Below are 16,801 nucleotides of genomic sequence, written 5' to 3'. Positions count from 1 at the left end.
ACAATAAATGAGAACACACAGGCATGAGTACTTTGCAGGGAACCAACAAACCTCAGGCCCTATCACCGCCACTACCTTAAATCACTTTAGTCTTCATGTTACTCCTTTATTCTGTAATTGACCTCACCTACTTCTTTACGGGCAAGTCTGGTCATCTCATCCAGACTATAAAGCACATTGGGAGCAAAGATCTGATTATGGATTCCTGTAGTAGTCCATCATATGACTAGGGTCACAGGAGCAGTTAGCTCATTCAGAGGTTTGCTAACCAAGAAATCTAGGCCTTCAGCATCAAAATTCTAATAAAAGTGGAACCTAATTTCAAATGCAAAGGTCACTTCCTAAAGCAACGCTGATGTAAAAGAGAAAGCCTCAAAAGTCTTCCATGAGAAGTTGCATATACATATATATATATATATATATATATATATATATATATATATTTATTTATTCTCAATCAAAATTTTCCTTTCAGTGAAATTTATAAGCATAAACAAACAGATGATAAAGGACAAGCTTGATTCAATGAATACAGGCAAGCAAGCAAGTTGCAATAATAGCAGAGATATGGCAGAGACAAAGATGGCAGAAATTAGGCTATCTGTAGAATAACAGGAAAAAAGGCTTCCCAAGGGTGTAAGAAAGTCAAGACTAATCATCTTGCTGTTCTCCTCATTTTATAAGCTGCTTTAACTTATTGAGGAGGTAATTCTTTCTAAATGGCGGCATGGCTTCAGAATCAAACTTTTGTATACGTAGGAATAACCTGGGGATGGGGGAACCACAAAAGATGAGCCCTGAATTATTTCAAATATCACCTATAATTGTACTTTTTACCACCCTAAGTCAAGTCTATATTGATGGGATTTATGAGGCAGAATCTGCTTGGACTACTTTTCTCTATCTTTACCTTATACGATAAACTGGCTTTCTTAAAGAGCAGCAATGTTTTTATACCAAATTTCAGATAAGTTGAATATCTAGAAAATATATACTTGTGTCTTCATTGTACCACAATCAGGAAGAGCTCGGTGGTCATTCCCTGAAGCATTTGATTGAGCCTAGTACTGATAACAGTGACCATGAGGAAAATATTTTTCCAACAGTAGATTACTGTATTGCACCACCTGGAAGACTGAACAGCCAAAAGAGGTGTGCATAAGGAAACTTAAACAAAAATCTAAGAGTCACCGTGGGGGCATTAGGACCTAGGAAACACTAGCATGAATAAAGTATATATTTGAAATCCATCAGACTTCAGGCCTCCTCAAAATAGATCGATTACTCACACTACTGTATGGGATGGAAAGCTTGAATGAGTAATAGAAAGGAACAAGTGAAAGAGGATAGTGCTTGATTAGGTTTCCATAAGCAAGCAAACATGACACTGAAATGTGCCCGAAGTTCAATAGCAAGAAAAAAAAAAAAGACGTAGTTCATAAAGGACTCAGTGGCTAATAATGTGATCAGACTCATTGCCCTTCGAGGCCATATCCCCACGCAAACTGATTTAGTTGAATTTACATCTGTTCATTTTTTGAAAAGAAGATTTAATTTGGTTAAAAATAACTTTTCTGGCACATCACATCAAAGAACCAGTCTGACTATAATTTCACTTTTTAGCTACTTGTTTCAGTGTTATTTAATGCAGCATAAGAGAATGCAGATAAAGACTATGGAGATTCTAAGACTCAAATGTGTAACCTTTGGCAAACCACTTACTTTGTTTGGGCCTCAGTTCCGCTATCTATATAATTATAGGAGTGGACTAGGTGATTTTGAGGGACTCTGCCCTATGATGGTCTGTAATTATATAACTAAACAATTTGACAAAATAATTCTCTTCGTCCATACCTTCTACATCTTCAGCCCTTGAGGGTAAACTGGGCAACATGCCCTTGTTTACTTGGGCGTTCAAAAGCAACATGTTTGTCTCTTTTATCTACTTGCACTCACAATCCCCTGAAGCCTTACACCTCTACCTTTGCTGTATCTTTGTTAAGACTCATATTCCCAGCATTAGAAAGAAACAGGTAGTTTTCATCTGAACACCCAAACAAACAAGGACACATTGTTCAGCTGGCTGGCAGGGTATGTGGATGTAGGAGCTTTGGATTGGGAAGAATCTTTTGATAATTTTATAAGAAATGAATTTATTCCCCATTGATCAGATAAATAATGTGTGGAGCTCTTCAAGTCATGTACACTGTAAAAACAATAACATACATGCTAGATGCATTTTAGACTCACTGATTTCCCAAAGGAAACTAGATTCAAACATACTGGAAATTCGAAGGATCAATGACTCAAAGGAAGGCATACTAGGTCTTAATGTTACAGGAGATAATCATATGGGATCCCAAGGATGTCACTAGATATCTCAGGGACTTGCCCAGAAGGTTGAAAGCTATGCTTGGAGGAATCTAGGTCATAATACAAATAACTCAGAGCCACGAGGGGATCCTGTCTTGGCAGCAGAAGGGTATATGGTGTTTAGGTTGAGAAGGTGTATTTGGATATTGATTAGACTGCTGCAAGACTGAAGAGTTGAGATGCTTGGACGATTAAAGGAGGCTTTGGGCATCAGTCTGGGAGGATGAAGTACTACTGTCTTGCTTACAGGTAAGGGGATTAACAGGATGAACTCAGAAGGTTTCTTCCTGCCCTGTAAAATCTTTACTAGAATGGACTGTGGAAGATCTGCAATACGGTGGGCAGTAGGACCTGGGTAAAATCGGGGTGTTGAGTAGGATAAAACAGGATTGAATGACAATAAATTGTTTGCCATTCCGGATGTGCTGACTCCGATCTGGCTAACAGGATGAACTGAAATAGATACTGTAGGGGAAGGTAAGAGGGGAAAAAAAGTTGAGAAACAAATAGACAAGAGACTGCTGCAGCACATAGATTAGACGAAAAACTACTACTGCAAGCGTGTTTATGATTCAGAAATCCACTCATTAAAGGGCCATTCATTGTGAGCAGCAACAGTTAAGAAACTGACTGTGCTGCTGGTCAATTCTATTAAGAATTCTATTAAGTGAGAGAGAGAGAATATACATATCATATATTATTAAATAGGAGCCAAGGTGATTGCAAGTCTTGGCTGCACATTGATGGGATCTAGTGATTTCTGTCACGTAGTGCCTGTGCAGTAATGAATGATGCATTGTAAACCCACTCCCATCTCAGTCCCTCTGGCCAGGTGCTCATAGCTTTCTCAACAGTTTTTCTGTAGCCCTGAAATTTGCTATGTTCAACCTAAACAGAAATTTCTTTTCTTATGCCAACTTAGGGACTAGAAAGGTAAATCCATTCAAGAAATGCTGTTTGTTAATGAAAGAAAAATGTATTTTCTCCCTGGAACCTAAAATCTGCCATGTTGAGACTAAAGTTGAAAACTTTCCTATCTAAAGCCCTTCTATGCTAACACCTTAAGAGTGTTCTGATTTTTGTGATAAATCCTTTCTGATACAGTATGACTCAATCTTGATTTCAAAGAAGAGGGGAGAAGAGAAGGAGAGCCTAGCTCCTGTTTTCTCCTAGTCCCATGGGTTCAATGCTGTTTTGTACCTTTCTGTGTAACGGCTCTGGGGTGTGTTGCTTTTTTCTGTGCTCTGCTGTTATATACACTCGTTCTCAGAATAACTGAAAGCAAACATAGGGGGGATTTCTGCTATGGCTTTATGTGTTTTCTTAGTTCTACTGTTCCAAAGTCTGCTCTCTAAAAATCCCTCTCTGTGCAAAAGCATTTGCATCTCTATCAAAGCACTCCCCCCCTTACAAATACCAAGTTGTATATAGTTTACATTACTAACCTCTCAGCCACTGACTGGGCCTCCGTCCTACCACATACATCTTGTTGGAGCTGCCAGGTTCTCACCACATTTAACTCTTAACTTGTCACTTTGCTACCCTAGTCCTATTCATTACCTACATAGTTTCATTAAGACTCAACAGCAGTTTATTTCAAACCAGAGAGTCTTGCAGTTTTAAGAGCTTGCATTTTTAAAGATATAGGTGTTTTAGTAATGAGCAATACAAGGAAAAATTGTAATATCAAATGAATTCACATACTTCTAATCCTGAAGAAAATGCTAGTTGTTCATTTAAGAAGTAGGAATCTTTCTTTAAACCCCAAATCCTTTTATAAGAGACAGGAAACTTAAGTTCTGTGTGACTGTGGGCAAGTGACTTCTGTTCCAGGCCCATTTCTTCATCTGCAAAATGAGGGGGGTATGAAAGGAAGGTTTTTAAATCCCCTTCTTGTCCTTATGCTCTAAGTTTTTATGCTGGGTTTGTTGGTTGCGTTCCTCTGCCTCAAAAGTCTTTCATGAAGAATTGGTGTCCTTTCCTTCAGGTTCCTTACTTCCTCACAACTCAACTTCTCAACTCTGAATCCAAGTCACTCAGATCACTAACTAGATTGTTTCTCAGCTAGAGAGACCTAAAAACAGAACAAAAAAGCCAAAATGTATACAATGTTACAATAAAATCTTAGAAATGTTTATTTAGAGGTTTAGGGAACAAGATTAATACTTCCTTGTGGATAAAAAGCTAGCCTGTGCCTTCTTTGTATGTATGTATGCAGCTGCCTTGTTGGGAACATCACTTAACACCTGGTATATCCAAATTCATGTGATAGCACATTATGTTACAGTGAGGTTTTAATGTACCCAGAAAAGCAACAATGGTTTGCATTTCAAAATAGATTTTCTGTCTAAGAGGTCAAGGTCTGTTTTCTGTTCATCCAACATGGTTTGCAGCATACAGAGGCGAGTGGTAACTATAATTACACGAATGGAAGGGAGTGTAAACCACTGCCCTAGGTCCTATCAGATGTCTATTGGCTAACTAGACATGCTCACAGGTTCTCACTTTTGACAAAATTTCCATATGCCACACAGAGACATGTGCACACACACCCAGGCATGGATCCAGAGATTTCTAAATCATTGCTCTGACTCAATGTAAGTAGGGGGTTATGCCGTGTCAGCTTGCGCCATTTCTACCCAGGGCAAGGTGATGTGATGAAATCTGAACGATGCACAGCCCAGACTTGTGAGCCAATAGCGGACTAGCCCTGCGCTGACAGGATGCCCGCTGCGCAGCAGGACTGGCCTCAGCACGGGCTCTCCCTACGTTCTCAGCCTGGGTGGTTAGGCTGCGCTATAAGGGGCTTAGGCAAGCACCAAAATTCATTTAAAGGTCAACAGGCTAGAAATTACATTGACATTTGGCTACAAAAGAGTTATTTTGAAGTTCCCCTTTGATTTAGAAATTTCCGATACGGATAGTTTTCTGCAAGAGCTGATTCATTTAAATCTCAGTTAAACGGTTTTCATTTTATTCTACCCATGCGCTTGCGCTTGTGCGCGTGCACAGACACGCGCGCGCTCTCAAACACACACACACACACACACACACACACGATGACTGGAATGAATGGCAATCTGTGCATTTCATAGAAAGAATTCTGAGGTCTTTAGGAGCTAATCTCTGAGCTTACCTTGAAGAAAGGGCTTATCCATACTGAGAAAAGCAGAAGAACTAATGCCCCATCTGGCTCAAAGGACCTCTTCTTCTCCTGAGTCTTTAGGTTTCTCCACCTCTCTTCGGAAAGTCTGAATGAAAACTCCTTCACTGGCAGTGGAGCCAGAAACAGAGATAGTTCTGTTTCAGTCTTTCTGACAGCAGAGAAAAGGAAAAGAAAAAAAACAAACAAACAAACGGGGTGGGGAGGAGAGTCGGACTTGTGGTGGCAGATACTTTGTATGGATTTTACATGCAGATCTAAACCTTGATGCACGTATTCCCCAAAGAAAGCTCAGCAGGGTAAGTTGTTCGCCTCCTCCTCCTCTTCTTTCTCCTCCTCCTTCTCCTATTTCTCCTCCCCCTCCTCCTCCGCCTCTTTCTCCTCCCCCTTCTCCTCCTCCTTCTTTTTCCCCTCCTCCAGCGTTTTCCTTCCCCTTCTCTTCCCCTCCCCCTTCCCTCCTCCCCCCTCCTCCAATCTGACAGATGAACCGAAGCAGCAGAAACTGCAGTTGTAGACACAGGGTATCTCAACAGAGCAGTAGATACCGCTAGTGTGTGATTATTTATATAGCTTAGGGTGTGTTGGTATATAATCTGCAGAGAGCGGGCCGCGGGGGGGGGGGGGGGCGGGAGGAAGGGGGATGAGATTGCAGTGTGTTCCGCTCAGCTAGCCAGCTGTTTTGTGAATGTAGATGTTTTCTAGAGGTCTTGTGAATGGGTTATAGGGGAGGGAAGGGATTTATTGCTCCTTGCTACAGTCTCTCTTTCTGCCTCTCTTTCTCCCCCCGCCTCGTTTGCTTTCCCGGAGCTATAGCTCTTAATGCTTGGCTAAGTGGCGTCATCCCGTTGAAATTGAATCGACCCATTAGAACTCCCCATAGGAATCTCTGTATCCGGTCCCTGGGTAATGACTGAAACAGAATTTAAAGAGGAGTGGGGGTGGGGTGGAGAGTAACAATTTTAAGGAGGCCTCATTTAAATATCTCTGCCAATCGCAGTCCTACCAAGCCACTCAGCCCTTGCTGAGTGATTGCAGCTTCAATCAGCTAAAGAGACACAGAGCTTCTCCTTTGTTTAAGGGTTTCTCCCTCCTCTTTTCTACAGTCATTCCCATTTTTTCAGCACTAATAATGATTATCCATCCATCATCCATTGGGGAACCATTACTTTCCCTTTGTGGGTTTAGTATGTTATATATTCAACAAATATTTTTGAGTGCCTTCTTTTGTGCTAGGTATTGTGGATTCAGTCAGGAAGACAAAATCCCTGCCTTCATGGAGCCTCCTTGGGACTGCCAGCCTTCTGAAAATAAAGCAGCTTTGGCCATTTTCTCTTAAGGTGAAGGACAAAGCTTTCTGGAAATTATCTTCAGTCCACTATTTAATTCAATAGGAAAAGGTCTTCCTTCTGGGCATCCGGACAGAAGCACTTGAATGAAAACAAGCCTCATATTTAAAATAAAAGAGATCTGATTTCAAGTCCTGCTTCAATGGACAAGTAGCAGGAGCTTGACCATCAACATTCTTAGGATACTTTGGTTACCCCATCTATAAAACTGAGACGGTAAATGGTGACAGTTCAAAGTAAAACAAACCTGTGAGTTAGGAAACTCAAATTCTTAATCTACTCTAACTCCTTGTGTGACCTTTGCAATTTACTTTCCCTCTAGTGCCTCAATCTCTACATTCACATGAGGGCATCTGATTGGGCAATTGCTAAAGTCCCTTCTAGCTCTGACATTCTATTATTTACACCCTTTCAGGAGGGTTAAGAAAACAAAAGAAAGCGTGTGGGTCTGCATGTGCATGTACGTGTGTGTCAAAGGTGCTCCAAACTGTTCTGTTGATGTGTATGTATGCACGTGTTTACACACACACTCACATACACATACATACATACATGTACATCTGTGTGTTTGTGTGTACATATATATATATATATATATATATACATAATTTCTAACCAAAACCATATCTCTACGCAATCAGAAATTCCAGTCAAGAGATTTTCCTATGTAAATTCTTCTCTTTTGTAGCTCAAACCTCTTCCTTACTTTTAACACTGACCTAAGCTTATCAAGATCATGAAAACCATTACAGCTAATATGTAGGTTCATCTGCAGAAGAGGATAGATTTACTGATATATTCATTCACCCATTTATTCAACAGGTATTTGTCGCATGTCAGCTATGTGCAATAGTTGTACTAACTAGATTCAGGTCAAACAGATCAGGGTTCACATTTTTGCTCCTCAATTTGTGAGCTATCTGACTTTGGGAAAATCAATTCACCTCTCGGGATCCTGTTTCTTCATCTTTAAAGTGGAGGTAGCAATAGTACCTACTTCACAGGATTGTGCTATTTCTCATACATTAAATAAGGTCTTGCATTTAAAAGTTTTATCATGTGTCTGGCATATAGTAAGTGCTCAAAGAACAGTAGATATGAGTATTAAGAAATTGTTCTCACTCTAATGTAGCCTGTAGGAGAAGGAAGAGATGATTTTAATTTGAATCCTTTTATTTTTTTTAAGTCCAGCTTTAAATTTGAACAGATATGCACCAAATATATACCTTCCTTAAATGTGGCTTATTTTCACACTTCATTCCTTTGTTCAAAAACTTATTTCTAATTCCTACAGCACTAAGTCTAAATTACTTTGCCTGTCAATCAAGTTGTTCTCCAACTATATACATTCCACTTCTCTGCTCAACATAAGTTGAATGTTTCACTCTTTTCAGATACCAATGCACATGGCTATCAGTCCAGCTTTCCATATGTATCCTCCACATGAATTACATATATTTATTCAGTTTCTACCGTCAGGTCCTAATTTCTCTGTAAATCCTTCCCTGACTAAGACTCCTTTATGTTCTAAAGCCCTATGATAGTTTTCACTGATCCCCTAATTTATTTCTACAAACACTTTCAACTATGTCCTGTCCTCCTTATTCAGTATATTCTGTTACATATACTCTCCCTTCTTTCAAAAGCTTTTTTGAGTTAACTGTCATGTTACAAATAATCTGAACAACTAGTTGCTATAAAGTGTGGAATGATGTGATTAATTCACTATAAAACTATAATTTAGAAATTTCTAAAACATAGTAGTAGGGACAATATTTGGAGGGAAGAGTGATTTTTCTGGTGTCCTTTAAGGTTACTTATTTATTGTTTGGAAATCACTGGCTTTTAGAAGAGATGGGTTGATCTGTGCTGAGACAGTATCTCCAAATTTAATTGGAATTGAATTAATGTCAGCAAGGTGCCTATAAAAAGAAAAAAGGCCTGGGATTGGGAAACAGCAGACCTGTGTTCACTTCTGCGCCCAACACTCTCACTAACTAGCTGTATGATCTTGGACAACTCAATGAATCTGTCAAAATGTATTTCCTAACAAGCACACCATTAACTAAAGAGTTAAGAAAGCATATTTTCTGAAATACACTGAATCTAACAAGTTTGTAAAACAAGTTGTCAGGTATCATATAGTGAATTTTGTAATGTCTCAACATCAATTTCTGTATATAATTGTACTATCCTGATATCCTATCAAAAATCATGAAATTGCAAGTAGTCTTTTAGAAACATAACAGCCTAAAGCACAAATAAAATTTCTAGAAATCACTTTCTAGAATGGGAGACAGTAAATTATAATAAAGGATGATAAAGAAGAGGACAGATACCTAAACTAGTCTTTTGGGGAGAGAGGTGATTAAGCAAGGTTTTTCCTAGAACAAGTGACTTCTAGGCTAAGGTCTAAAGGATATAGGTTAGGGAGGCATTTCAGGAAGAGTGAACAAGATATTCAAAGGCAAGGGAATATATAACAACATGGAATATTCAGGCATATTAAGTAATTTAGAATAGTTAGAGCAAAAATCCTTGAAGGGATTTGCAGATGAGAAAAGGGTTCTGTGGTTAAGAGTGTAAGTTCTGGAGTGAGTTGACCTGAGTCAAATATCAGGTCTGCAACTCGCCAGTTGTATAACCTTGGCCAAGTTACTTAATCACTTTGGGCCTCGATTTCTCACTGTAAAATCAGTACAATTTATCAATATACCTCGTAGGGTTGTTGTGAGAATTAAATGGATTAAAACATGTAAAATGCTTAGAACAGTATCTGGCACAGAGTAAACATCTCTCCTTACTACTTGAATGACAAGTCCATGAGAGAAGGAAATTTAGTTGTTGAATGACCAGCACTTAGATAGTGAGTGGCTCATAGCAGGCATTGTTGAACGAATGAATGATCATTAACATGATTATTATTTTTGACGGGTATCATCTTAAGAGGTGAGAAGGTTGAATAATCTCAGTTGTTTCCATTGTTACCTTAATATAGGGCCACAGAGTAAAGATATAGTAATAAATTAATATATAAAATAAATGAATTAATTATATATTATTAATATAGATATTAAGCTATATATAATAATCATATATTATTAATTAATATATATTAATAAATGAATCCCTACTCTCAAGTGGCTTGTAATTTAGTAGGAAACATATCAAATACACAAATGTAATAAAGGATGATAAGTGCTATGGAAGGGAGCAGAGAAGAAATACACGTAATCCAGTATTGAGGGGGTTGTGGAATGCTCCCTAAAATAGGTAATGTTTAAATACGAATTTGAAGGATGAGAAGGACATTACAGCCAGAGGGAATAGCATGTGCAAAAGCCAAGAGGATGGCCTGCATAAAGAACTGTCACCGAATCTCCCAAACTCAGCATAGTGTCTGGCATAGAGTAGATGCTCAGAAAATATTTTATAAATAAGAGAATGAATAAAAACCATTGCAAGCAGAGATAACAGAATGAACAAAGATACAAAGATGGGAAAACAACATGTTTATAAGCTATTCTAAGAGGGTCCCCTACACTCATAGCCTGAAGAAGTTCAGAGCAGAAATTTTCTCTAGAAGGTACCACCCACATATTTTATTCATATTCCTAGAATGTACTGAGCTTATTTAGGTTTTATTAAATTGTAGCAAGTGAAATACATAATACATAAAAAAAGCTTGGTATGATAGTCCAATACAGTGTCTAAAGTAATCATTATCAGAGTCTTCATCCATAAACCCAATCAAATAAGTTCTCTCAGCTTATAATTATAACACATTCTCTCTTACTTTGTCTGCATAAAACACCTACTCTGCACAAATTTTGAAAGTCTTTCCTCATTCTGTTTTTCCCAGAATACAGCCCAAACCTGTTGAGAGCTTACAAGTTCCTGTATGAAGCCAGCTCTATCCATACTCTACTGGAGTCAAGAGGAGCCAGATGAAAAGCTGACCTATGTTCATCCTGATTCAGCAGTGATGATGCCAGAATAAATCAAGCAATGCCAAGCAAATAGAGATTCTTAACCAAGAAGCCTATAGGATGGTCATGATTATTTTCTTTTCCACAGAAGCTGGCAAACAAGTATAGGAGCAATATCACCATGAGAGAATGGTACAGAAAAGTCAGAGAGAGAAAAATAACCTGCGAGAGTATGGAGAGGTAGGAGGGAGAGACAATGTGGTCCTGAGGAAACAAAACTGGACTAAGAGTAAGGAAATGTAAACTCCAGTATTCTAACCTGCTGTGTGGCTTTGGCAGGTCATTTTTCATCTCTAGGCCCTATTTTCTCATCTATAATGTAGTAAGTTTCAATGTAATCCAATAAAACAAGCATACTGAGCACCTACTTAATGTTAGGCAATATACTTGATGGGAAAGACACAGAGATGAAAGTGACACAATATGCCATGTAGTAGGCCCTCAATACATACTGGTTGAATGAACAAATTAGTGGTCTTATCCTCTCATTACTCACAGTCTAGTAGAGTAAATGGACATGTAAACAGATAAACTGCCATACAGTCTGTCACTAAATCAGATAAGACATGATTGTGCCCTGAATCCAGGTAGGGACAGTATAGATGAAGAAAAGTGCATGATAGGTAGAATGTAGAATAAATAAGACTTGTTGACTCATTAGATATGGCATGCTGATTGTGCCATATCTAATAAGGTGCCCATGTAATATCTAAATGGTAATCTAGGCAATATTATACATGGGTTTTGAGCTTAAAAGTGGATATGAATCAGGAATAGAAATAAGCTTCACCTCCAGAGATTCTTATTCAAGAGATCTTGGGTGAGATCCAGAGAATCTGCATTTTCAAAAAGTCCCACATGGTCCTTGACGGAAACTCTCAAGTCTACATCTCTGGTCCAGACTTCCCAGCTGAACTCTACACCCATATATCCAACAGCCTATCAGACAACTCCACCCATCATTTTCCTTTATCCATCAAATGTAATTGAGGGTAAGGGTGTTTGCTATTTTATGTATGGTGGTTATGGAAAGTCTCTTTCATTGACATATATATATTCTGGTATTTACTTAGCAGGACACTTCACTGCTCCACGTATATACCAACATACACTTCACTTTCTTCAGCTATGTAACTTTTTTTCTCCACATTAATCAGACGTTTTCAAACTTAGGAATGGGGTAAAGGGACAAAGTGGGGCAAGTCCCTGTGATTGTCAGGAGCTCTGAAGTAGGTGATGTGTCCACGTTCCAGGGTAGCCAGCCTGCTGCAGGTGGCAACACCACAGAGGATTACATTTGGTTCTGGGAGCAGTTTATTTTCAGAACTGACATCCTACCCAGTACTAAATATAGCCAGTCTCTTCCTTTCAAACAAGGATTTCTTTTCTGTTAAACTTCAATAAAGCTCTTAGCTCTGTATTACAAGATTTCTCTCTCTCTCTCCTCCCTCCATCTCTCTCCCTCTCTCTCTTTCCCTCTCTCTCTATCTCCCTCTCTCTCTCTCTCCTGCCTTTATGAACTTTATTCTTGTTATACCCCCTCTTGCCAACCACCTACTTTCTTCTTGGCTTCCTTGGTTTCTTCTCCTAACTTTCTTTTCTTTCCGATTTCTCTTCTCTGCTTTCTTGGTATTCTTCACTATCTCCTCTGGGCACTTTCCTCTTGATGTCTCCAATTTTTAAAAAGAAAATCTCTTAGGAACCCCCTCCCCCGATAGGTCAAGAGAATGCAGATGTCCCAAGCCTAAAATGAGATGCTTTGCTTATTTTTAAATCTTCACAGGCTGGAGATAGCTATGTCTCTTTCCTTATGTGCCAACTGACTGACATGTAATATTAAGGACATGGCAGCATTTATTGCTCATTAACAGTGTATAATTCTAAATACTTTATACATATAATCCTTATAAAAATCCCACAAGTAAGGCACTAAAATCATCCCATTTTTGTATGGGGCAACGGAGGCCAAGAGAGGTAAATGTAGGTATGTCATCTAACGAGGGAGCAGTTACAGGGGAAGTTACAATGGGAAGGGTAACTGCATCTAAAATAGCTTTCGGCTGACCAAGAAGACTGTACCCTCGTTAACTTTTGCTTTTACTGAAGCAAAATGTGAAGGAATTCAGAGAAACTGGAGTAAAACATGAAAGAATTGGAAAGGATTTCGCTTTCATTTTTCTGCATGTTTTGAATTATGATTCTGAGTTTTAGGCACTGATAATCTGTTTACCCTCCAGTTAGACTGTGAGTTCATCAGGACCCAAACAATTTTTACGGATATATTACAAATTCTGCACTCATTACAGGGGATGAGAGGTGGAGTGGTTATATCCATACAATGAATTACCACTCAACAATACAAATGACTTTTTCTCCACTGCTGTTACCCAATAGCCCATGATTATTATTTGTAACAAACTTCCTGAGCAACTTCTCTGTCTAAAATACACACACACACACACACACACACACAAACACACACACATAGTCAATTAGATGGCAGTGTATAAGGTCAATATATAAAAATAAATTGTATTTCTGCACACTAGCTATGAACAACCTGAAAATGAAATTAAGAAAACAATTTCATTTACAAAAGTATCATAAAAGATGAAATACTTAGCATTAAATTTAACAAAAGAAGTACAAAACTTGTACACTGAAAAGTACAAAATATTGTTGAAAGAAACTAAAGAAGACCTAAATAAATGGAAACACATTCCATGCTCATGGATCAGAAGACTTAGTATTGTTAAGATGGCAATACTCCCCAAAGTAATCTACAGACTCAACACAATCCCTGTCAAAACCCTAGTTGGATTTTTTGCAGAAATCAATGAGCTAATCCTAAATTTTATATGGAAATGCAAGGGGCACAGAATAGCTAAAACAATCTTGAAAAGAAAGAGCAAAATAGGACTACTCAATCTTTCTGATTTCAAAACTTACCACAACACTACAGTAATCAAGATAATGTGGTAGTGGCATAAGGATATATATATTGGGCTGGCCAAAAAGTTCGTTCGGGGTTTTCCTATATATATATATATATATCAATGCAACAGAATTGAGAGTCCAGAAATAAACCTTTTACATTTATGGTCCATTGTCAGGACAATTTAATGGGTGAAAGAATAGTCTTTTCAACAAATGGTGCTGACACAACTGGATAGCTACATGCAAAAGAAGTAGGACCTCTACTTCAAACCATATATGCAAGTTAACTCAAAATGGACCACAGACCCATTGTATGAGCTAAAATTACAAAATTCTTAGAAGAAAGCATAGGAATAAATCTTTGTGACCTTGGATTAAGCAAAGCCTTCCTAGATACAATAACAAAAGCACAAATGACAAAATAAAAAATAAACTGCACTTCCTCAGAATCAAAATCTTTTTTGCTACTAAACATGTCAGCAAGAAAGTGAAAATACAAGCCACGTGATGGGAGAAAAATGTTCACAAATCATATATCTGATAAGGAACTTGTATCTACAGAAGATAAAAAAAGCTTTCAACTCAACAACAGAAACAGAAACAAATAACTGACTTGAAAATGGGTAAAGGATTTGAATAGACATTTCTCCAAAGAAGACATACCAATGGTCAATGTCTGCATGAAATGATGCTCAACGTCATTAGTTATTAGGAAAATGCAAAGCAAAACACAGATACCACTTCATACCCACTAGAATGGCTAAAGTCAAAACAACAGACAGTAAGAAGTGCTGACAATGATATGGAGAAATTGGAAGCCTCACACACTGCTGGTGATATTGTAAAAATGATACAGCCACTCTGGAAAACAGTTTGAAAGTTCCTCAAAATGTTAAACATGAAGTTATCAACTGATATGGCAAGAGTTGAAAACATAGCTCCACACAGAAACCTGTATAAAAGTATCCACAGCAGCATTATTCAGAATAGCCAAAAGGTAGAAACAACATAAATGTCCATCAATCTAATGACTAGATAAATAAAATGTTGTCTATCCACACAATAGAATATTATTCAGCCATGGAAAGGAATAAAGTACTGATTCATGCTACCACGTGGATGAACCTTGAAAACATCACAATAAGTGAAAGAAGCCACATGCAAAAGGCCACATATTGTATGATTCCATTTATATGAAATTTCCAGAATAGGAAATTCTATAAAGACAGAAGGCAGATTAATGAATTCAGGGGCTGGGGAGAGGGGGAAATGGGAAGTGACTGCTAATGAGTTTCTTTCTGGGGTGATGGAAAAGTTCTGGTATTAGTTAATGATGGTTGCACAACTCTATGAATATACTGCAAACGATTGAATTTTTCACTTTAAATGGGTGGATTTTATTGTGTGAATTATATCTCAGTAAAGCTGTTTTGTTGGTTTTTTTTTAAAAAAAGAATACATTTGGGAGACTCTTTAGTCCTCATGAAAATAGAATTCTGTCATGTAAGCCTTTTCACTTTGCCAGAGTGCCTAAGTCTAATCTCTGACTGATGGACATTTAGAATGTTTTCAGGTTTTTTGTATTACAAACAATGCTGCAATAAACATCTTTTACATATATTTTTGTATATTTGTGCTAGTCTATCTGTAAGATAAATTTCTAAAGTAAAAATGCAGGGACAAAGAATACATGTATTTTAATTTTGCTTAATATTCAGTATTACCAAATAGTTCTCCAAAAAATATGCACCAATTTACACTGCCACCAAGAGATTAGAAGAATACTCATTTTCTCACATTCTTAGCATATTATCAAATTTCTCAACCTTTTTCCACCTGAAAAGTAAAAATCTTGGGTTTTTAAAATATGAGTGAGATTCAACATTTTTTCACATAAATGTTGGCTACTTATATGTCTCATTTTGAGAACAGTATTTTCATGTTCTTTGTCCATTTTCCTATTGAGTTTTTTTTTGTTCTGGACCTGTAAGAATTTGATATATACATTTAAATATCAATATTAATATAAATATTAAGGCATGACCTCTGGTATAAACATTATATTTTTTATGTATTATATTTTTTATCAGTTTGCCATTGGCCTTTTAACTTCATTTATAATACTTCAAACCTCCTAGAATAATGAAAATAAAAACAAAAATTAACAAATGGGACCTAATTAAACTTAAAAGCACAGCCTAGGAAACCATAAACAAAATGAAAAGACAACTCTCAGAATGCGAGAAAATATTTGCAAATGAAGCAATTGACAAAGGATTAATTTCCAAAATATATAAACAGCTCATGCAGCTTAATATCAAAAAAACAAACAACCCAATCAAAAAAATGGGCAAATGTTTTAAATTTTTATGTAGTCAAACTGATCAATCTTTTCCATTAAAGGATTATGACATCTAGGTTTTGTGCCATATCTCCCCATGTTTTCTTCTAATACATCTTATATTTTGATGATTTTATACTTTTTGATATATTTTTGATCCATTTGAGTTTATTTTGGTGTGGGGATGAGTTAGCGATCCAGCAGAGCTAACTCATAAGAATGTGTAACTTAGGCACTGCACAAAATTGCCTGAGAGAAGATATTTTCTTTGGCTTTAGAGTTTAAATTTTTTACTAAAATCTATCTAGGCACATGTCATTCTTCCCATTATTCCGGCTTGAGACTTGGTGGGGTCTCTAAATCTGAAGACTTAAGTCATTCTTCAGTTTAAGGAAATTTTTGTCCAGTATTTCTTTGATTCCTTCCTCTTCCCTGTCCCTCCATTCCTCCCTTCTTCCCTCCCTCCCTCCTTCTCTCTCTTTTTTCTTCTTTCTATCTCTCTGTCTCTGTCTTTGTCTCTTCCTTCTCTTCCCTCCCCTTCCTTTCCTTTCTGAAACTCTCATTCAATAGATATTGGAATTCTCATAAAGATATGTATGTCTCTTCATTTTTCTTACCTTTTCTTTGGTTTTTGTGTTGCATTCTGAGAGAA

At 37.5% G+C, this 16,801-nt stretch overlaps 1 protein-coding gene across 2 annotated transcripts in view; it reads right to left on the bottom strand.

The window, feature by feature from the left end:
* Positions 1-16,801, bottom strand: part of SPRY3 (sprouty RTK signaling antagonist 3) — a 128,015-nt gene that overhangs the window by 27,971 nt on the left and 83,243 nt on the right. For both annotated transcript variants that reach the window (XM_082376437.1, XM_082376436.1), the window contains one exon: positions 5,510-5,683. The gene's annotated coding sequence lies outside the window, so the exon portion shown is untranslated. The remainder of the gene's footprint in view (positions 1-5,509; positions 5,684-16,801) is intronic.

The sequence above is a fragment of the Balaenoptera borealis genome (assembly GCF_965194805.1).
Source record: "Balaenoptera borealis genome assembly, chromosome: X".
In the NCBI taxonomy this organism is placed as follows: Eukaryota; Metazoa; Chordata; class Mammalia; order Artiodactyla; family Balaenopteridae; genus Balaenoptera; species Balaenoptera borealis.
This window is presented reverse-complemented; position numbering and strand designations above follow the sequence as displayed.